Source organism: Chlamydotis macqueenii, chromosome 14 (assembly GCF_036417535.1).
Source record: "Chlamydotis macqueenii isolate bChlMac1 chromosome 14, bChlMac1.mat, whole genome shotgun sequence".
NCBI classification, from domain to species: Eukaryota; Metazoa; Chordata; class Aves; order Otidiformes; family Otididae; genus Chlamydotis; species Chlamydotis macqueenii.
In genome coordinates, this window is record NC_141569.1 from 1,688,433 (window position 1) to 1,710,778 (window position 22,346).

A 22,346-nucleotide genomic window follows, 5' to 3' on the forward strand; every position below is an offset into this window, starting at 1 on the left:
GCCCCTGTGCCGCTCCTTCCTGCTGCCCTTTCACCTCGGAGGCGAGAGGCTGTCCCGTCCTGCAGCAAACCCCGGGCTGCGACAGGAGCCCCTCAGACAGCTACCGACAGCGCAACAGGCAAATCTGTTTCAGCAGAGCGCAGCGGTGGTAAAAACAACAGAAAGAGGAAATCCTCCTGCTCTGCAACTCTCAAAATCCCCCTCCGGCTGCTTGTGAGACGGCAGATGTGACCTGCAGCAGCCCTGGGGTCCGGCTGACTTTAGGTGTCTGCCTGGGTGTGCGCCTTCCAGGCACCACAAACTCCAGGCAGCGAGGGCCCTCGGAACTCCCCGGTGAAAAGCCAGGACACGAGTCCAGTCTCCCCTTCAAATTACCCTTATTTTTTTCCCGTTGGTGCTCAGGGGGGTGAGAGATCCAGAGCTTTCAGCTTGCTGGCTTCAAGTCACCCAGAGGAAGCTCTGCATCAGGTAGGATCGGCCCCTGAGCCCTGCCCTGGAGCCTTCCTAGGGAAGGGGGAAAAACTGGGAGGGGGCTGGAGGCAGGGCGATATGGTTCCTCCGGGACGATCTGCGCTGAGGAGCCGGCACCAGCTGCCCGCAGCGCAGAAACGGTGCGAAGGAGCTGCCCTGTGGGGACCCAATTAATTTCCTTCCCGTTAACCGTTGCCAGCCGCGAGGCTGCTTTGAAGCACTGCAGAGGCTGGTCTCGCGGCGGGGCAGCCCTTCGGCAGCTGCGCACGCAGGGCTCCACGTGGATGTCCCGGCCCCGCTCCCGCCGAGATAACAGCGGAGCGTTTGCTTGACTCCCGTGGGAGCAGCGCCGGGCTGTAACGCCTTTCCTACAAAGCCGTGTTCGTCAGCTCTGTAGGCACCTCAGAAGGATGTCGCTGTCAACGGCAAAAATGTGAGGAGGTTACACGCAGTTTTCAGCGGAAGAAGCGTCTCAGGCAGGCAGCGAGACAAGGCCTGTGGGGAGCTCTGCGTTAGCTTCCCCCCCTTCGTTATTCCAGGGATTTGGGGGCAGCTCCTGCTCTCTGGCGCCTGCGTGCCGTGGAGTTACCCTGAGCGGTGACGGCGCGGCTTTAGGTGACCCGGTGTGAAAAGGTTTGTGGAGGCAGCTGCCAAAAAAAGCTGCGCTTCAGTCGCTTTCCTGCTCACTGACACGGAGCCTGATAGAAAAAGCAGTGATGGGTCAAACGCAGCGTGGCGTCAGCCTGCGCCCTGAGTCGGGGTGAATCGCAAACCAAGTCCCACCGCGCGCAGGGTGCCCGAGAAGGTCGCGTTTGAGTTCAGGGTTATCTCCAACGCTTAGCGAAGGGCTGGCTGGGGGAAAGGCGGGCTGCAGCATACAGAAGCCATGAGAGGAGGGCAGGAGGGCAAAAATAAGCCCTCCTATTTGCAGAGGTGGCATTTCTCTTTAGCTTGGATATTTAATCCCTCATATGCACCAGTGCTGTAATGAACTGCCAGCCAGATGCTTGGTAATTATCTCGGGGGGATCACAGCAGGGACGTGAGGGTTTGGGGTGGGCATTCAACACAGAGCTGGTTGACCCCACAGCATCCTTCCAGACTTCCCTCGTTTCTCCACGATTCCAGCGCGGCTGACAACAAGCATCAGCTTGTAGAGCATCGCAGAATAAATCAGAAAGCGGCACAGAAGCAACAAACCAGCAACAAGACAGTTACGGAGGCTGCCTGCGAGCCTGCCAGCAGCTCACCAGTCCGTCTTCCTCCAGCGCACGTGGCAGAGACCCGTCACTCAGCTGAGGACGCGGGCGACCGGAGGGAGCGGCAAACGGCGTCTCACCCCTGCACCACTGCAGCTGCCGTAGCAAGGATCTGAGGTGCCTCCAGGAACCGTAATAATGAGGGCAATTAGCGTGTTACAAATGAAAACTTCCAAATGCTTTACTCTGCAGATTTTTTTTTTTTTTTTTTTTTTTTTTTTACCCTGAACTGAAGCGGCTGCGGCTCTGGCCTTGGCCCTGCAGAGAGGACAGGCTGGCTGGAAGATCACCCATGGCCAAGCTGCACCGCGGTGGGAAGGCTGACAGGGCTCAGCCAGCTGGCCTCCGTTAAGGATTCACGTCCCCCCTCGGCTGAGCAGGGCTGGATTCACCCTCTCCCCCTGGCCCACGGCGGGGTTTTCCGGCACACACCAGCCCTCTGCTCTGGCCCGCTGCCTTGGAATAGGCCCATCCGCTCTCCCACGTACCCTCCAGCATCCCAGCGCGGGACCCAAATGTGTTTCCCCATTTCTGCTTCCCTAATTTCTCCCTCATTAAATGGCTCTGGAAGGATCGCTCCCTGGAGACATGCATGCCTCTGCTGGCATGAGTCTCTCCCTCGCTGCTCACCTCCTGCCCTCCCCAGCCTCTCCGCTCTTCTTGCCCCTCTGATATTTGCAGAGCCACCAAATTTCAGCCCTGGGAACTTCGAGCGCTCGGTACTCCCTCCTCCAGGCCATCACAAGAGTGCGTTACCACAGTGATCCCTGCGAGCCGGTTCCTCGCAGCGCCCGTTTCCCCCTGTCCCTTTACCCGTGCTAGTTTGACCTGCTTTCTGCATTTGTACCCAGCAGCCCACAGGCACCGCTCCCCGTTCCTGACGCAGCTCAGGGGACGCAGAGCTCCCCAGCCAGCACGTGAGTCCCGAGGCAGCGCCTTTGTCTGTTAAGAAAGAACACGGCTTTATATTCTGAAAACAATATAAATCACTCCATTGATACCTACTTGCTGTTTCCTTTGTTATTTCCTAAATACATGTCCTTTCTTTGTAAGTGACAACGCTGCTGTGGGTGTCTTGCAGCTCCTCTGTGCAAACGCGCTTTGCTTTGTGCTGACTGAATACGGAGCTGAGAGAGAAGGACCCTTCCCTGCCTGGCAGGAGCTGTGCCAGGAAGCTCCTGTTGGATCAGCCGCTGCCAACACACCTGGCCCAGGTAGAGCCTGCAATTTATTTAATACGTACAGTTACAACCATTCCATTGTGAAATCAGCCTCATGAGACGGGCGTGAAACAAAAGGGTAACATTTGGAGGAGAACGATTCCTGATTCGGGCTTAGGCAGAAGAAACGCTCCTCTCTGCTGCCTTGGCAATGAGACAATGAAGGAGGAAACCGTAAAATCATTCACATGCCTGACTCCCTCCTTCCCAGTAGCACCAGCATATATTTTGAAGAGCTTCAACGCAGGTTTTTACTGCGGAAAATAAAGAGTGAACTGTGCCCCCCACCAAGCAGCAGCAGGAGAACACATCCCAGCTGCCTCCAGCCTCAGCTCCTCTCCTCCTGCTGAGCCTTCCCCGCTCAGCCAAACCTCACCCTCACCCCTGGGTTCAGACGTGTTTGGTGCAAGCCAGCCCCTTTGTTGCTGAAGGACACATCCAAGACCTCCATGTCTCGATCTCCGGGGGCTCCCGCAGCCCCCACTCATCTGGGAGCTGAGGGTTTATCGACTGGTGGGCTGCAGGGTCACACGGGGACCCGGGTTGCTGGAGGGCTCTCTACCCCTTCACCTTTTTCCAGGCTGGCTTTCCCCAAGCCGATTCCCTGCCGAGAGGACTGCAGCACAGGACAAGCACAAGCAGCCAGGCCAGGCGTGGAGGTGGCTTAAATTGATTTCAGCAGCACTGCAGCCAATTACAAACCCAAAGTCTTCGCACATGTTTTTCTCCTGCAGGAGAAGCCAAAACCCCTGGGTGTAATTAGCAACACACTGCATGGCGGAGGGGCCAGCTCGGGTGACTGTGCTCTAATCTGCTGCTCGCGGGTCACATCCCTTCCATCAAAAGGAGGTGGTTCTGGCGAGGATGCAGGGGAGATGCTGCCTGGCCGGATCAGGGAGCCATGCGCATGGCTGCCCTGCTGCGCAGCAGGAACCTGATGCCCCCTTTGCGCCCCTGTGCCCTGCCTGCAGCCCACTGGCTGGACCCAGGAGTGGCCCGAGGCCAGTGGGCGAGCAGGCATCACGCCCCGGCCCCCAGCAGCCGTGTCCCAGCCCCGCTGCAGTGACCGCTCCATGGGCACGTGTCCAGGCGCCTGGGGACGGCACAGACACCCCTGTGCAGTCTGGGGAGCCCTACCCGAGCCGGGGCAGCAAAGGAGGGGATGTCCCTGTCCTCCAGTAACTCAGCAGTAACCAGGGAGCTCCAGGGCCCTCCAACAGCCTCCCAACAGCACTGCCTCTCAAACTCTACCGGCACCTGCTGTCTGAGTGGGGTTTTTTTAAGCAAATGAGGAAACAAGACACACAAAGCACAATTAACTCAAACTCATGTGCTAGATTAGGGGTAAATTCTGACTTGGGGGTGTTTTCCCCTTGGATCATATCACTCCTTTTTCAGTCCATCAGCAGCCCTGATGTTTTCAAGCCAAAACCAGCCCTGCCTGTTTTCAAGCCTCTCAAATGCTCTCCTGACCCGGAATGAGGGAAACCAGCCTTACCCTGGGCTCGCGTGCTTTCTGCTTCTGTCTTTTCTTGGCAAGGTGAGCCCCACACCTAACCACATGCCACATTTCAGTCTCGTTGAGACCAAAGCTCTTCACTCCTTGAAGCTGGGTACCTGCATTCCTGGGCGAGAAAGATCAGAAAGGAGAGGGTGGGGAAAAATATGAGGAATGAGCTCAACACCAAGTGTGTTATTTCTATAGAGGCATCTCAGGTGCTTCCTACCCCTGTGGTTTTGGAGGCAGAGCACCATTTAGCACACTGATTCGAGTGACCTCCACCATCAATCTTTGCAAGGCTGTTTTTTTTTTTTTTCCTCCAAGAGAGCAGGCAATTTTAGCGACAGCATCATTCTGGGGGGAGGGAGAGGGAGGTGGACAACTTTGAAGATACTCGGCTCAAAGACCTAGTTATTCTGCCTGGTTTTCCCTCACCAGCTTCAGCAGCAAGAACACATAAATTGTGTGTCGTAGCTGCCTTTTCATCTGTCCCGGGAGTTATAGACTGCACACATAAGACAATTCATGTTCCTCTGCATAATGAGGTGAGTTTTATAAATCATAAATCTTCACTTAATATGCAGGTGGTGTTTGCTGCCAGGTTTAGGAAAACTGATGCAGTTGCCAAGTTCATGAATGTCATAAATCATTCATGCTAAGGCAGGCTGCAATTGCTCAGTCCTTTGAGACAGACCAATTTCAAGGTGGTTGTTTAACACACAAACGCGATCTTCATTGATTGTTTATACAAATATATATTTTCATTAAGTTTTTCCCTCTCTGTTTTTTTTCTTCTTTAGGTGCCAAGAGCGATACCCTGAAGAGACCCTGCTTTCCAGTTTTGAAATTCCATCAGAAATCCATTACCAGGTGCATAGAAATCCATGGATTTGTAATAGAAAGAGCCTCCTAAAGCTCAGCAAACACGACCTGGATGTCTCAATAAATCTCAATGCATGTGATTAAAAAAACACAGCGAGAGAGCGTGCCTCAATTCTTCACAGGGTCATTTTGGACGTGCAGCATTTTCTGCAAAATTGCCATTAATTAAAGGTGCGCTGATCCCAGCAGGGTTTTCATCTCTGCTCGAATGGCGGCTGCTGTGTGCACAAGAGCAGGTAATGCATCCCCCTCCCACGGGGAATACCCTGTGTGCTGCTGGATTTAGCTGAGCCTACACATACCGCAGCTTGCTGGGTGCTCTGCGGCCCCTGGGGATGTGCACGATTCAGTGGGAAGTCTCGTGGGAAAGCAGCTTTCCCGTGAGATCTGCGGTTTTTAGTGGGATGGAAAATTAGAGCTGTGTAAATCCTGCAAGTACCTGGGATGAGACCCACCCCATTGCCTATCCCGAGGGGCTGAGCAGGGATAAACCTGCTCAGGGCCGTGGGGAGGTTTGGTTTGCCAAGCTCAAACCTGACGGGAGATGCTTCTCCTGGCCCTATGTCTCCCAATCCCAAATGTCCTTGGGAGCTCTCAGCTCATGGTCTTTGTGCCTCATCTTCCTGTCTCACCACTTCCTTGGCTTTACATTTTGCTTTCTGGTTTCATGTGACCACATTATTTCTAGGCTTACATGGTGAAAGCTCTGTCCCATCTTGAATTGTTTAGGGTCATCTAGGGAGGGCTGTCACCTCCCCCGCAGAAGCAGGACCTTGGATTCTCAAAGCCTTTCACTTTGCACCTGATTTACATCTCGGAGAGATCCAAAAAAATAAGGCACAGTACTACTGGACAGTGTAGTAAATCAAAAAGTGTTTAGGCTCAGAGTCACCTGGCACTTGAGAGGGTCTGATATTGAACAGCACATTAATTTTGAGTGGATCTAAAAAAACTGCGTAGGTGGAAAAAGGCAGAAAATTTTTACGGCTGTGCCTATCTTCCATCATCCCTTGCTGGCGTAATTAACTGCTCACAAATAATTCAGGCACCGAGTTCTCTCTCTTCTTTTTCCCTGTGATCAGCCAACAAGTGCTGAAGTTTCTCGAGTTTATTCCTTGTTCCAAACTACTCACCGAATAATTTTTGCTAATCACTCCCCTGCTGCAGATTGCTCTTCAACACCTTGTTGTAAGCGTGTGTCAGCCAGAATTTGAGAACCGAGCCGGACTGGTTAGTTTTGGTCAGATAATGGAGCTCTCCTCCCTCCATTTAATGAGCATGAAACCTAGAAAAGGCTTTTAGGGAAAAGATGACTTAAAATTTGGCTTGCTACAAATTGGATTTGGCTCCCAGCCTGCCCTGAGATTTCTGTAATTTCAGTGTTACTCTTCATGATCCTCCACCGATCTCGTGGTTCTTGGGACAAGATGAGATTGGTAAAACGTCCCGTTTTTATTTACACTCCTGCCTGCAAATCAATTCAATGAAAACTCAGCTCCGGCACGGGTGCTGCCAAAGGAAGCACACCCCTCCGTTGCAAGGTTTCCGCCCCCTCACTGCGAGGTGCCCTTCAGGGAAGCATCTTTCTATGGAGAGCAGCCGATGACCCTTCCCACTAATTTGCAGCTGAGAAAACCCAGGTGAATCTCAAGAGCTGCGAGACTTTCACGGCTGTAGCTCCCTCCTCCCGGAGTATTTATTCCTGGTGCCGATTAAGCTGGGTTGAGCCGTGCCTTGCACTCCTCGAGGTGCTTTCCGCCAGTGAGCCCGTGCTGGCTTTGTGCTCTGTGCGTAAGCAAGCATAGGGTCAGAGTAGTGCCGGTGTGCTCCTAACCGGAGAAATTAAACCCTGGTGCCTGTCTCCTAGAAAAAGAAAATAAAATGTTGATTACTTCCTGGGAGCTCAGAGTTTCTGGGCAAGAGCCATCACAATTCCATCCTGTGAGGGGCAACGTCTCCTGGGAGCGGTAATCAGGGATCCGGGATGTCAGAGAGCAAATGCTGAGGGCCCACCAGGAGTTACTAGTGGTAAAACCTTGCCAGCAAAAATCTGAGCTCGCTAAAATCCAGAAATGGCAAAATACAGGATTATCTGAGTTATTCCCACCCCATTTGCTAAGGGAAGGAGCTTTGGGGATGGTTTCTGTGAGGATGTAGACGAGGGATTCAGACTTCCCTTTAATTGTTCCTCCAGGTCATAAACTACAGAGACGCTCAGACGTTTCTGTGCAAAATGCTGCGCTGGCTGGGGCAGCTCCCGGGGACAGGATGGGGAAGGGGGGCAACACAAAAAAAAAAAAAAAAAAAAAAAAGCTAGATCTCTAAAAGTGAGGAAAGCATGGAAAGAAGAGAAGAAAAAGTCCAACGAAAACAGGGAAGAAAAAAACTGCAGGGCTGTGGCAGCCATCCTGCTCCCGTGGGTCCCCGCTGCCACGGCGGGACGCGGGCACGCACGGCAAACCGGCTGGGGCTGCTGCGCCGCCGCCGCCTGCGAGACCCCTGGTGCGATTGATAGGAAATGGTATTTTTCCTTTCCATTTTGAGTTAAACAGGGGAAACTCTTCTGTAACCTGGGGAGTCGCACACACTCAGCGGGGCACACGGGGCTTCTCAGTGTGGCAGGGACCGTGAGGAGCCCCGCTGCGCCCAGGGCCGCGTGCCGGGTCCCGGGGACAGGGCCATCCCTGGGAGGCAGGCGGTGACAGGGAGCTGGTAGCCAACACGCAGCAGCGCTTTCTCCCTTCCTTCTCGTTCCTTCTGCGTGCGTCCTACTTCTTCAAAGCTCCTGACCACCCCAGCCAGCTCTTTTCTCCCCTCTCCTTTCTCCCAAAAGTGTGACATGACCACCATCTGTGAAACTGCCAAATGAGCCACTTGCCTTTGCGTTTCCCTGCAGGGCTGCTCTTCAATTAAAAGCTTTTCTTGATGTTTTAACTCTCACTTCCCTTAATTGAGGTTCCTTTTTCCAGCCTCCTCCTCCTCTTTTTTAATGAGAGGCTAACACGCCGGTGAACGGAGCTTTGCAACGGGCAGCGCCGGCGACCGCGCGGTTTGGAGGGCGAAGGCTGCCAAAGGCCAGCGGCTCACAGCCTGGCCAAGTGTCACGGAGCCTGGGAGCAAAAGCCAGTGGAAAAAAATAGCATCCAGGCCACGTCTAAAACGATCCTGCCCTTGGTGCGTGCTCCCAGGCTCCATCAGTCAGCACTTCGGCAGCTGATGACGGCGCGACGCTTCTCCTTTCTCTGTTATGGATGCAGGGCAGGGACCCGAGCGAAGCCATGGAGGCGAGCCGGGCACCGCTGGGTTTGCTGCTTGGCCGGTCCCAGCCTCACGTCTGGCACCCAAATCTCCCCTCCTGGAGCACCATCTCAAAATATTTTAAAAGCATGAGTTAAACGTAGTGAGAGAAAAAAAAAAAAACAAACAAAAAACCAAACAACAAAACAAAACTGTACATCCTCTGTAATTTGCCTGCTAATTTATGAACAGGTAAGCCTCTCCCCGCCGAGCTTTTCTTCACACACACACAAAAAGAGAGGCTTAGAAACACTTCATTAAAAATATGGAGCACTTCACAAATTTTGCAAGTCCTTCTTGTGCAGGGACAGGGATAATTTTCTGTGATATACTCATTTTTAAGAAATACAGCACGTGTGCAAGCAAAGCAACCGCACACCTTTATTTGTTTTGTGTCCAACCTTGGCTCAGTTCAGAAGCTTCTGATTATGTACGCTCAGAGGTTTTTAAAAGCTGCTCATTTGTGAAAACCAATCTTCTTATAAAATAATGAATTGGAAGCTTTTATGGGAATTAGCCGCGTGCTGCTGGGAAGCGGGACACGGAGGATAACAGAGATATCACAGAGGTTTGCAGATCGGCTCTGGGCTGGTGGCCTCGGGTCGCTGGAGATGCGGTGACTGCGTGCTCCGGACCGGGATGAACGGGAGTTTTTGGGGCTTATTCCAAAGGGTTTCCTGGCAGCGGGGCTGATCCCCGCTCCCGGCGCGTCCCCTCAGCCCATGGTCCTGCTGCTGAAGGTCCCTGGCTCTTCCGCAGGGCTGCTGCACGCGCTGAGCCGCTCGAGTCCAGGCGGTGCCGGATGTCCTTGAAATGCAGCTGAAGGGACAAACGGCTGCAAAACCACTCCTCTCTTACCGTCCTGACCGTTTTATTTCTTCCTTCGTACGGAGAGCCTCGTAGCTTGTAAATGCTTAAACCATCCTCGCCAACTGTCAAGTGGCTTTAAACCCAGAATGCCGCATTGAAATACCCCCATGGCTTCAGGTGGAGATTTTATTTCTGGCCTTGGGACAGTTTGAGAATTTCTGAAGTTACGCGCTTGGTAGTCTTTAAAAATTGTTCATTTGCAGCCTACAACTGCCTTACAAAGTCATGGAGTGGGATTTGGGGAGGGAGAGCAGGAGCTGGAGCAGAAGGGCTGCTCGGAGTCTGGGAAGCCCTTCTCAAAGCCTCGTGAACTCTTGCATGAAAGCAAACAAAGCGAGGACAGCAGGACGGGGGGGAGGGTGCAGGAGCAAAAGCCAGGAGCCGGGTTTCCCAGCCCACAGGGTTGGAAGCCGCCGGCAAGGAGTCGGCACGCGGTGCTCGGCAAACGGGGCCCCTGGCGCCGATGCGAAGCTGTGGGCCAGCTGGACGATGGAGGAGACTCGCAGGCAGCTCATCCATGAGCGTGGAGATATAAATACCCAGCTAAAGCTTTGGGATAAATTCTGGAGGAGGCATACGTATATTTTTGTAGGCTGTAATTTTGATGAAGAGACAGAAAATCGGTTTTATAGGGGCTTGTAGGAGGGCGTTTGCCAGCATGAATAAACAACAAGCGCTTGTGCCCGGCTCCGAGGACCGGCCGGGGACAGGGCTGCAGGGCAGAGTGAGCCTCAAAGGGCTCAGCGCACACCTGGGACCACATCCACCACCCCTGCTCCACAGGAGCTCCAAGCCTGGCCAGCACCAGAGCCACTGGAGAGAGAGAGGAAAAAAAAAAAAAAACCAAAAAAAAAAAAACAAAAAAAGGTTTTACCCTTTACAGATCGTTTAATGCTCTAATGAGATTCCTTAAAAATACAAACGAGCTACTTGATACAGCAGGATGAAAGCCTGTCTCCATGGCAGTGATTTTCCTGAAGATGCTTTTCATCTTTGGCTGCTGGGAGCTTCGACGTAAAAATTTATTGCATGCTCTCCCCTAATAAAATGTGATGGTTTTACTGTTTTTTTTTTTTATATAAATGTACATTTAGTTTTGAATTATACCAAGAGGCAGGCGCTGGCTTCGGTCGAGTCTGCGACATGCAGCATAAATCACAGCTCCCTAGCAACTTCCCGGGACCGCGGTGCTCTGCCGGAGGGTACGAGTAACTTCTATTGACTTCAGTGAAAGTTCCTGCTATCCCGCAGCGAGGGAATGGGCCCCCAGAGACTCATTTGCGGTTGATTAAAAGCAAGAGACTAATAGCGCCGCGCACCGCCGTGCCGCTTCCCGCCTGCGCTGCTGCCTCCACTCGAAGCCCAGCCCTGCTGCCCTGGAAGCCCGAAGCTCTCCAAGATGTGCCCTGTTTCTGACCCCAAAAGCGCTTTTTTGGCTCTTAGACCCCTGAACAGCCCCCAGTGCCACCCCAGTGCTCCCAGCTCCTCCTTGGTCACCTAGCAGCCGTGCAAGGCACAGAGAGTCAGGGCAAAGGCGTACGGGGTCACCAGCTCCATTGCTCGTAGCGAGGAGCTTGGCTTTTCAGGTTTTTTTGCCTGTCTGAGGCTGGGGGGGGCAGGCAGCAGAGCCCCCCGAGCTCATGGCTGGTGCATCAGCTGATGGAGCAGCCACTTTTGATCTGATTGAGCGTAACGAGCAGCACCGGACCTCGGGAGATGCACCATCAGCAGGATTAGCCACGTTCCCCGGGGAAAGGGCTACGCCGGGGAGGTGGGAAGAGGACTGGTGATGGAGGAGGAGCAGATGGTCTCTCTCAAGGAGAACGCCGGGACAGTAATTACAAGAGACAAGAGGAGAGCTCCTGGCTCGCTCACAAGAATTTGTGCAAGCAATCATGGGAAGCGTGAGCCTCTCCAGAGAGCAGGGAAGGAAGCACAGCAGGAGATGAGGACTTTTGCCTGCAGGCTCCCAGTGCTGCAGCCAGAGCCCCTCCGCCTCTCCAAGGGGGCAGGGACCCTCCCTCTGCTTTGTGCTGTGCCTGCGACTCCCTCCTCACCAAGAAAACCATGGGTTTATATTCTTTAAGCTTGGCTTTGCCTTCTCCTGCTCCACGTTGTCCAAAGAGCATCCCAACCACTACACTGCTTGTCCCAGCCGCTTCCCAACGGGTCTGAGATAGAGCGACTCTGGTTCTTGCTTCCCCTTGGCTGCATGGGGCAAGCCGTGCCGGGAAGGATGGGCTGGCGTCCGGGAGCATCCCTTCCCAGGGCTGCTCGGGGGGGAGGGGGGAAGGGGAAAAAAAAAGGGAGCAAAGCTCACAGCAGCAGGGCTGGATGAGCAGGAGACATGGAAACGGAGAGAAGGGCTGTGCCCTCCCTGCCAAGCTGGGGTGCTTTTACTGCGGGAGAACCCCCTCCCGTAGGTGCCCCTTGGTGTTTTAGCTCTGCAATGCAGCCTGAGCAGTAGCTGAGACCTGCAGGTGACAAGGAAATCGGGGCTAATTAGAGCTGCTAATTAGATCTCTGCTGAAACACTGCCTCTGCTCTGTGCCCGTGGGCTGCACTCCAAGATGGGGCTCTCCTGCTCCGAGGGGTCCCTCTGCCCACGCCACCCCATTGGCAGCACACACACGAGCCAAAAAAAAAAAAAAATAACAAAGAAAACAAACCCTAAAATCATTTTTTATAAGACCAAAATATTTCATGTCATGCTCCCACTGACTTGGGCAGAGCTGCATCCCCGGCTCCACTGAGGTCGCTGAGCCGGGAACACCCAAAGCAGACCCATCGCGCCCCATCTGTCCAGCTCAGCCTTCGGGGCGAAGCTGCTGGGCGGCTGGGATGGCTCCGTGCGTGCTGGAGCAAGCCCAGCCACCCGGACCTTTTTGGTTTTGTCACCGCCACCACCGTCAGTGTTTGTCTCGCAGGACGCAGCGTTGACCAAGGCAAAGGCGCCCTCGGGTCAATACTGTTCGCTTTACACTGGCGGCCCCGATTAGCAGTGCCAGACCGGGCCGTAAGGCCCTGATTTACTGGAGCACTTAAGCCTGTGCCTAACTTTAAGTACACAAGCAGATCCATCGACTTCAGTGGTTTAAGGTTCGACGTTTTTAAGTAACTTGCTGAACAAGGACCTACATTATTCATCCGAAGCCCTGAGTAATGTGTTCTTAGGAAATAACCATAGCAAACTCTACAAATCCCCACTGAAAGGACATGCTAAAGCCCTGGCCCGCTGGAGACATTAGCCGGGTTTGCTTTGTAAGCAGCACACACACAAATATGTATATTTAAATCAGGCAGCGCAAGACGCAGACTTGCAGGAGTCCCAGCTCTGCCTCCTCGCTGGATCTCAGGAGAGAGGACACAGCAGCACGGCAAAGCACGGTAGCGCAGACCGGCCCTCCCCAGAACGCAGCCGCAGAGGGGGCAACACAATCAAATTTGTACCAGGGCCCACATCAGCCACAGCCAGTGCTTCCACCCCGGTTATCGCAATACCGTGGTGTGAAGCCACACAGAGTTAAGGCCCAGGCACAAAAAGCTACAAGCAGAGGAAGCGGGCATCTCCCTGTCTCAGTGACCCTCCATGGAGCAGCAGGACCCCCCACGGTGCCCACCCACGGTACCTGCGGGAGGTGAGCAGAGCCAGCCCACCGTGGCATCAGCTGCAGCAACGAGGACAAGCCCAGGGACTGTGGTGCTGGTGAGGCATGAAAACCACCCCCCAGCCCAGGTGAGAGGTAAGGGGGCTCGGCTTAAATGCATCTCCCAAGAGAGGGCGGGAGGCCCCCACAATGAGGCTGCTCCCACCCCCCAGCACCCACCTGCCCCAGCAGCAGGAGCCCTGGGCACAGCTGTGCCGCATCAGGACCCCAATGCTCGCAGCCCTTCAGGCACTTTTCCATGCATCCCTCCTATTCCCTCAGCCAGAGGAATTTCCTCCAGGACAGGTTTGGATGGCTAGGAGGGAGAGCAGCAACAGTGCAGGCAGGATGAGTCCCACTGGCCAGGCTGCTCCGTTTTTAGGGGCCCGGAGAGGAGCAGCGCTCACCCACGCGATGTTTTCTGTTACTGCCGCTGCAGTTGTGCCCTGCAAGTCGTCAGGAGCAACCTGCGCGGCGTTCGCAGGGAAAGCACCGCGCGTGCTTTGCTGCCGGCCTCCGGAAGGCGGCTGGCAAAATGAGCTCAAATGACATGGTTTTGAGCCATTTCACAAAATGTAATAGAGAATTACATCCCTGTTGTGCAATTTCACAGGATGGTTGGGAAAAAAAAAAATACAACCCAGAAATCTGTGGAAAGGATCTCATTCTGCATTCAGCCTGATGAGCAACAGGAGAAATCCATGCTGCACTCGCGCCCGGTCGTCGGCGCCCCATGAGACGCACCGTCACGCGACGCGGCTTTCCCACGCAGATGACCACGTCTCGGCATGCGGACGGGGGTGTCTGTGTGCGCAGACGCGTCCCCGCGCCAAAACGCGGGAGCGGAAGGAAGAGGGTCCGCACACCGGGCTGGCTTCATCTCCCCCCAGGTTTCGAGCGGCGGGGCGAGCCAAACGTTATGGATCCCTCAACCGCTGTTATTTGTCCCCATGTGCATTGCTGGTACTTTGCATTAAAATATATGTTGTTAAATTTATGCCTTTATATATATGTGTGTGTGTAATACGGCTGAGTTACGGTTGCTGTGGGAACTATAACTTTCTTCTTTCCAAGAGGCTGTTATGTGTCTTATTATGGTGTATCATCTGGAGGTTGGCTGGAAACAAGATTGCTGCTGTTAATCCTTCGCCGTGGAGGGCTGATTGAGCCCAGCCGTCCCCTCCTCGGGCCCGTAGCGGCACGTAGGGCCCGTGTCACGCGTGCACGGGCAGTCCTTGCGTCGCAGGCTCTAATTAGGCCACTCGTTTGGGGCAGAGGGCCTGGGAAACGTCACGGTGTAAAGCATTGGTGTGAGCTGGATTTTATTTTCTTACCTGCCGCGCTGGCGGGGTGCGGGGGGTTGGCTGGGGACAGGACCGGCCGCGGTTGGGTTGGGGACCGGCCGTGCTGCTGCTCCCGCCTCGCTGCGGAAGATGAACAGGGTCAAGCTCCTGCTTCCCCTGTAGCGGTCGGGGCTTGGGCAGGATTCAGGTCGGGTCCCGTCCCCACCAGCCTGAGCCTCTCCATTGCTCTCTGCTTGGGAGCTGGGAAGCAGAAGAAGGGCAAATCCAAAACCCTGTGAGATACGGCCCCGAGACACTGCCCGCTCCTGGCCACCCTTCCAGTTGCCATCAACAGGGCATACGCAACTGTCTCTCCACGGCGTTTGCTGCCATGGGAGAAGCACGTCCATGGCCCCTTCCATGTCTGGTCCCGGCTTGGGGAGCATCTTCACCCCCGTGCGCAGAGACGAGGCAGCCCCCGAGGGCGCTGAGATGCTGCTGCCGGGACCCTCGCCACACTAAACCCCGCTGACAGCAGGATTCGCTCCCCAAAACCCGGGTCCTCCTAACGCCTCGGCGAGGTTTGTTTGTGTTTCGGCTGCCACAAGTTGCCGAGGTGGCAGATTAAAAGCTTTAATGGGCCGTGGAGCGGGTTGATTTGCTGGGAGGCTGCTGTAAAAAAGATGGGAAGGCTGCTCAGCGCCTCGGCCACTGGAGGTATAAACAAAGGATGGATTTTGCTCGCACATGTCCACTCTCCTCGTAATGAAACGCAAATTGCTCGCTGAGAAACTGCTCCGGGATATAGATGTTTGTGAGAGGCTAAATGGGCTTCTTACCGTTTAAATATTTATTCCTTTCCTCACGCTTATTTTTTTTAATTTGCAGAAGGCACCCGTGCATAAAAGCCTCAATGCCCCATATTTAAAGAGAAGGGAAGTCATTTCCAGCTGGTAAAGGCTGCCCCACCGGACCCCTCCCTGGCTGCTGTGGCAGCCACGTCTCCGGTGGTTCCCTAAAGAGCAACAAATTCGGGTGCAATGGGACCCACGGGGATGAAGCTCCCGGCTCTGAGACTCCAGACCCCAGGGGAGACCCAAGCAGCAGCCCCCCAGAAGGCACGTGGCGGGGGAGAGGAGGTCCAGAGGGCAGGGCTGAGCGCTGCCAGCCCCTAAACCCACCCTTAAGCTGGGTCTGGGCCTGGCAGGGTGAGCAGCTTTTCCTTTTCCCAGCATCCATCCCAGGCGGGCTCAGCCCCGGAACCCGGACCCAAGGGCTGGCCCAGCCCAGAGCCACCCCATCACATGGGCAATGTCCCCCATGCTGAGGTGTTCTCCAGAGCATCCTGGCCTCCTATCACTCTCCTGCTGAGGACGATTTATGCCAGATATAAATAATCCTCCAAGTGAAGCCGCAGGAAGGAGTTATTTACAGAGGAGGGACGAGTCCCGCTGCAGGGTGACGCTCCCCGCATAACTAATGGCTCTGGTAGCACTGTTCCGAGTCTGTCCCCACCGAGAGGAGGGTGAGAGGCAGGGAATGGCATGGGGACTGCATGGTTTTGGGGTGTCCTTGAGCCTGAGCCTCCCAGGAACTGGCTGGCAAGAGCGTAGGAGGAAAATGGGCAGGAGGAGAGGCTTCCCTCGGGCTTTGTACCCATCAGTTCCGATCCCTCCCAGGTGACTTCTCAGCTTTCACACTGCCGGCCTTCAAGAGCAAAGATTTCCTGATGAAATTAGAAGGAAAAACTGGTATATTTGCTGCTTTGAGCCAGGGCCTCATTAAAGCCCAAATTCCCACTCACGGGTGGGGTGAGGGTTTCTCCCCGTCTCGTTACAGGGTGATGGGGCCAAACTAACCCCGCAAAAATCCCAACAGCAAAAGCTTGGGCGGTGTTGTTGGAAGATGAGACCGCGTCCTCCCCGGCGCCCCAGTGGCACACATCGGCCCGTCCCTGGCCGTGCAAGCCTGGCTTTGCTCCCACCCGCGCGTCCCTCCCCGCCCAGCCGTGGAACGCGCGGCGTTGATGGAAAAGTACCGCAGTGGAGTGACAGAGATTTCCCTTCCACAATACTGATGTTTTAAAGTTATTTATGTACTAAGCGTACCAGGGTGGCTATTGTCTCCGCAGCTCCGTTTATTGTGAGGCACGCAGCATGAATTTAACATCCAGGGCTTTGTGCTGTGCTCGTGGCACAGGCGCTGCGGGAAGGAGCAGTCGGAGCCGGATCCAGCATCCGTACTGCCCTTCCCACCTCCCCAGTGCTGCCCGACCTTGGGCCAGGCGCTTACTGGTGCTTCTCATCAGGGCAAAGGGAGAGCTCGAGGTTTGGTCTAGAAGGTGCTTTCCAGCTGTAGTGAGAGGCAAGCGGAGGTTTCGAGGGAGGAGGGCGGCAGGGACAGGGCGGAGACATTAGGGCTGCATCTGGGCGATGCTCCCACTCCCATCCTGGCCTCAGGGTGACAGCAGGGTTGGGAGGACATCAAGGAGGGCACCTGAAGGTCACGCTGCCTGCCCGCCCCGTGCCTCAGTTTCCCCATCTGCAGAGCGGGGCGGCCGAGCTCCCTGGGGTGGCTGCGGCCAGCGTGGGTGCCGTTCGGCAGCCCCATGGCAAGGGCACCTCACAAGCCCTGTCCTGGGAGTCGCGACGCCCCAGCGTGCACAGAGCCAGGTCCTTGTCCCCAGCACCCGTCCCATCTCTGCATTTTGTCACCGAGCGTCGATCCGCCTCACACAGCTGCGTTTCCAGGAGCGCTGGCTGTCTGAGCTCAGCTGCCATCGCTCTGCTTTGCAGTTTTACCTTCTGCTCTCCAGCCGAGTTTGCTCCTGCCCTTGAGCCGCTGCTTGGTTTGCAAGTCACTCCCGGCGCGTTGTGCCTCCGCGCGGCCCCGTCTCTGCACTGCGTTGCTCTGCCCTGGTTCTGCCTCGCATCGCTCATCATCTCCTTCGGGTTTTTTCCCGGTGGCTGGCTGGCGTTGGGATTTGATGGTCTGATGCCACTCGCCTGTGTTTTTTTCTGCCTGTTCCACATTATTAGTCCTTTTCTTCTCCTTTTCCCCCCACCCCCCTTATGTTATTTGTTGCAATTTGGATTTCTGACATTCCGTTGGGTTTTATTTTTCTTGGCATCACATCTTTGGGGATTTCACTCACATCATTTCAGCCCAAATTTGCATTGACATCATCATGTTTCTTCTTTTCATCTGGCCCGATTTCTCTCTGGAGCCAGCACTGTTTCAGTGTTCCCTGATGCGATTCAGGGATGGTGCTCTTTGGCTTTCTCCTGGAGAGTTTGCCTACTTCTTTGACTCAAAGCTGTGGTGTCCGTCCTTCTGGTCCTCACCTGCTGCAGGTGCATAGAAGCCCGAGGAGCTCCCTGGCGTCAGGTCCTTCCTTGCTAAAGTTAATATCTCACCCAGAAAAGCATCACAGTTATAGGCAGCATGAATTGTCTGGGCAGGGACTCCCAGGGATGTGACAGACTAGCAATAGTCATAGAATCATTATGGTTGGAAAAGACCTCCAAGATCATCAAGTCCAACCGTCAACCCAACACCACCATGCCTCCTAACCCATGTCCTGCAGTGCCACGTCTAAACATTCCTTGAACACCTCCAGGGATGGTGACTCCACCACTTCCCTGGGCAGCCTGTTCCCGTGCCTGACCACTCTTTCTTTAAATACATTTTTCACCATATTCAACCCTGATGCAACTTGAGGCCATTTCCTCTCATCCTAGTGCTTGTTACTTGGGAGGAGAGACCAACACCCTTCTCCCTACACCCTCCTTTCAGGGAGCTGTGGGGAGCGATAAGGTAATGCAGATATCAGGGCAGTGCTCACGTGGGGAAAAGCACAGAGTTCCCCAGATCCCTGCCGAATCCCAGTGCATCACCTGCCGAATTAACAGTTCTCATCACAGGCCATTCCCTCGCTAGAGATCTGCTGGGCAAGGGGACTGGGGGGAGCTGGACAGACAGATCCACCACCAGCTGGGACGTACCAGCCGTCACACCAAGCCTGGGACATCCCAAGGTGAGGGGAGAGGGATCCTCAGCAGAAACTCCTGGTGCCACCACCCAAGGTGCAGCCCTACAAGAGGCTCCGAAAAACAGCAGTGAGACCACCCCCACCCACCACGTCACCCCAGTGGGACGTGGTGGGTGGGGGGAATCAATGCAGTGTGAACTGGGAGGGTTGCACAGCAGGGAAGGACCATGGCGACGAATCCGTGTGCCGGGCTTTGCTCCGGGGCCGGATGCCCACCGTCTGGGAGCAGGCCGAGCCTTGGCGTGGTGCTGGTTGTGGTGTTGTGCACAACTTGGTGCTGTGCCCGGCGGCGGAGGCTCTCAGGAAGGAGAGCTCCTCCACCACACTGTGTAATCCCGACTGCCAAGCGCTTCCTCCCAGCCTGCCAAACAGCCGGAGCCTCAGCCTACCTGAGATCCCAGCGCTTCTGAGCTTGGCTGGAGACGCCAGATTTTACCGTCAGTCAAAGAAAAGGAGATGGAGGATGCATGGAGGGAGCCAACAGGAAAAACATCACAATCAGACACCCTGAGTCACAGAAAAAACCTCCAGCACGGTGTGTCTGAGCAGAACAGCACGTCGCTGCGAGAAGCCCGTGTGCTTCAGCTGCTGCTAAGCAGGAGAGGGATCTCAGCGCAGCGACGAATGGGGGCACTGCGAGTCCCGGCGTCATCAAGCACACCCCAGATCTACATTTAGACTCTTTGGGAAGCGCTGGCTGAAAGGAAGCTGGCAGAAAAATTTCCATTTGCAGTCGCAGGGGTTGTGGGGAAATCGGTCTCTTTAGAGTCCTTTGGAAACCGCAGCCCAATGGCTTTAAATATTTACGGTACTCCTGCACAGCAGATCCCACATTGCAGGGCAGGTTCTTCCAGGCAGCCTGTTGGTTTAGGTGCCGTAATCCTCCAAACCACCCTGCGCAGGTACTGATGAAAACCGATCCTTAATATGATTGTGATTTGCAGTTCAAAATCTGTGCGAAGCTTTTGGATTTGGGAAAAAAAAAAAACCCAGAAATAATTCTTGTGGCTACATTAGTGTGCTTCGTGCTTGGGGCTGGTGGTGAGAGCGGGACGAGGAAAGCCCACCCAGCCGTGCCCACCGTCTGCTGCTGCAGGGATCGGGGACAGAAACGCCTTCCTGGCATCATCTCCGGGTGCTTCTGTGGTTTTGGATGATGCGACCGGGGAAACTGGAAGGCAGAGATAACGCTTGTCCTGCTGCGCAGCTAATGACATTGCCATCTCGGAGGCTTCAAAGCGGGCAGAGCGAGCATTAGGAGCCTTTGGGATCCAGCATGTTTTCTCTTAAGCGTAACAGCAGGTATCATCTCTTTTTCCCCTTTTGAAGATGCCTCTGATGTCCCCGCCTGCTTCAGGGAGAGCCCTTAATCAGTCCCCAAATTCAACCAGACACCGGGCAGGAAGCTTGTCTCGCTTTGTTACGGCCTCTCCCGAAGTGGAGCCCTTTTGCCCGCTCCCTCGCTGTACCGGCACAGGGAGCCAGGGCCAGACGGGAGGCTGCTCTGCTCTCCAGGCCACCAAAACCCATTGTGGGTGCTGTGATCGGCTTCACCTACACCTGGAGCCCCAAACCCACAGCTGATGGCAGCCTGGAGCCACTGGCAGCCCCAAGAGCAAGGGCGAGAGGCACAGGAGACATCAGGGACCTGTGACTGGCAGCAAAAGCGTTGTATTCCAGTTACAGCATGTTGGATGAGGCTGTCACGAGCATATTTGGGTGGAAATCTCTAGAGCTGACCCGCGAGGAAAGCCTGGAGACTGAGCAGAGCATGGCAAGAGGGTGTCCAGCACCCACCCACGCTGGCCAGGCCACAGAGGAGGTGGCACAGGGATGTCTTCATCTTCCATCTCTGTCTTCTAGCCCGATTGCCATAGGTCTCTTGATGAACAGCACATCTTCATGTGTGTCAGAGGCACCTAGTGCTAGTGGAGAATCTGGGCAGCCTTATTCTTCCAGTCTGGAGAGGTCTTGAGAGCAGCCAGGAGGCACTTTGGTGGCTCATGAGGGATGTCCCGCTGAAGCCCTGCTGCTAATGTGCAGCTCTCACCCTGCTGGCACTGTGGGCTGAGGTGTGCCCCATCCCAGCAGACGGCTCTGGGGGATCCCCTGTGCTGTCCTGCGCTACAGCAGAGCCTTGGACCAACCTGGGGGCCTCTGACTGTTGAGATCAGTTTGTAATCAGCACCAAAACAGATGCAGGACGCCCAGCAAGGAGATCCCTACCAGGCAGGGATCAGTCCTTAAACAAGGAGGGCTGACCAGTGAGCTCTGGGCATCGTTCCTGGGCACACGGTGAAGACATGACCCAACACAGGTGATGCTGTGACGTGCGGCGAGTCCTCCATGCGGCAAAGCCCCCGGCAAAACACCCTGACAGGACGCAGAGCGGCCAACCCCGCTGGGCACTGCTCAGGGCACCGCTCGGGCTGATCCGCGCTGTTGGAAGGTGAAGGTGACAAATCTCACCCGGTGCTCGGTGAGATGAATTAGGGCTCTGTGTGAAGGCAGCAGGCAGGGTCTTGCTTCAGATGTCCCACGCCACGCGGGCTGGAGCCTGGCTGCAGTGTGGGTGCGCGAGTATTGCTGCAGAACACGGAGAAAGTGCAGAGATTTAAAAAAAAAAAAAAGAAAAAAAAAAAAGATAGATGGTTTTGTGAAGGAGGTCTGGACTGCATTCAGCTGTTTGTGTAGCCAGGCCAACATGGCATCGACTGCTGCCTGAGCAAACAGTCTGCCTGACGCGTCCTGAGGGGAACGGGCCGCAATGTCCTTAAGGCTCACCCCGGCCTTTTACTGGAGCGTTTATTCCTGGTCGTTATAAATCTGCTGGTTGTGCTGCTGGGCAGGCTGTAGCAGGTCATCAGCATCCTTCTGAACAACCAGCAGCCCCATGCCACAGCAAGCTCTTCAACCTCACCTCCCCATGCCGCATGCGTCCCCAGGACCATGGCCACCCAAGCTTCTGCAACCGCCCCGAGCCCCAGAGAGGCAGTGGGGCGGGGATGGACACAGCCGTCGCTGGAGAGGGCCCGTGCTGCTTTGCATCGCTGCGGGGTCGCTGACACCAGCACAGCTCACGCCTGGGGGTAACTTACCCCAATTTGCCCAAAGGTCCTGCAGACATGGAGGTGCCGCTCGCACTCGTAGGGTGCGCTGGGTCCCCCGCCGATGCTGCTATCGATTTCTGTGGGCGCCTCCAACACGTCTGAAAGCTGGAAAACGAGGAGCACCCAGAATCGAACGTGCACAGCCAGAATCTAGCACACTTTCTAGTAAATGCCACGGGACGTAGGCTCAGCTGTACGAAAAGCAGGGCTGCGTAAGTGTCCGACAGCTACGGCGGTCACTGAGCACCCCCAAAGGAACCAGCTGGGAAACGTGCTGCCTCTGCTTCAGAGCTGGCTTATTGATAAAAAAGGAAAAAGCAAGAAGCTTGTGGTAAAATCTCAGCCTCATCCAGCCTGGCTCTCCCACCTACGCTGTAAAAGCGAAGCAGAGGCAGGCGATGTAAAACCGGAGCACTGCTGGAGCCCTGCCCATCCCCAAAACCGCCTCACCCATCGCCCCCGTCCCGCGGCTCCTGCTCCCGCTTGCCTCCCAGCAGCAGTAATCTTAGGTTTAATGCTGAAACCCCAAAAAGAGGGCAGGTTAAAAACCACATTGGCAAAGAAGGTGGAAACAGAAGGGGCAGGTTGAGGCAATCACTTGTGACAGGGATCTCATCTGGCTTGGACGCGCCTTTGCTGCGGAGCTAACGGCACATGATGCTCCCCGGCGCATCCGCAGGGATTTCCCAGGCATGTGCAGGGATTCAGGGAGGAGACCCAGTCTCTGAAGGGCTCATGCTGTGCTCTTGCCATGGC

General features: G+C 55.1%; 1 long non-coding RNA gene across 1 annotated transcript; it reads right to left on the reverse strand.

Annotated features, from left to right (window-relative positions):
* Positions 1-8,777: 8,777 nt before the first annotated feature.
* LOC147598920 (uncharacterized) lies at positions 8,778-10,889 on the reverse strand. The gene is made up of 2 exons (XR_015260134.1): positions 10,344-10,889; positions 8,778-10,312 (listed from the first exon to the last, which is right to left on the reverse strand). It is a non-coding gene; the product is annotated as an uncharacterized LOC147598920 (long non-coding RNA).
* Positions 10,890-22,346: the final 11,457 nt, after the last annotated feature.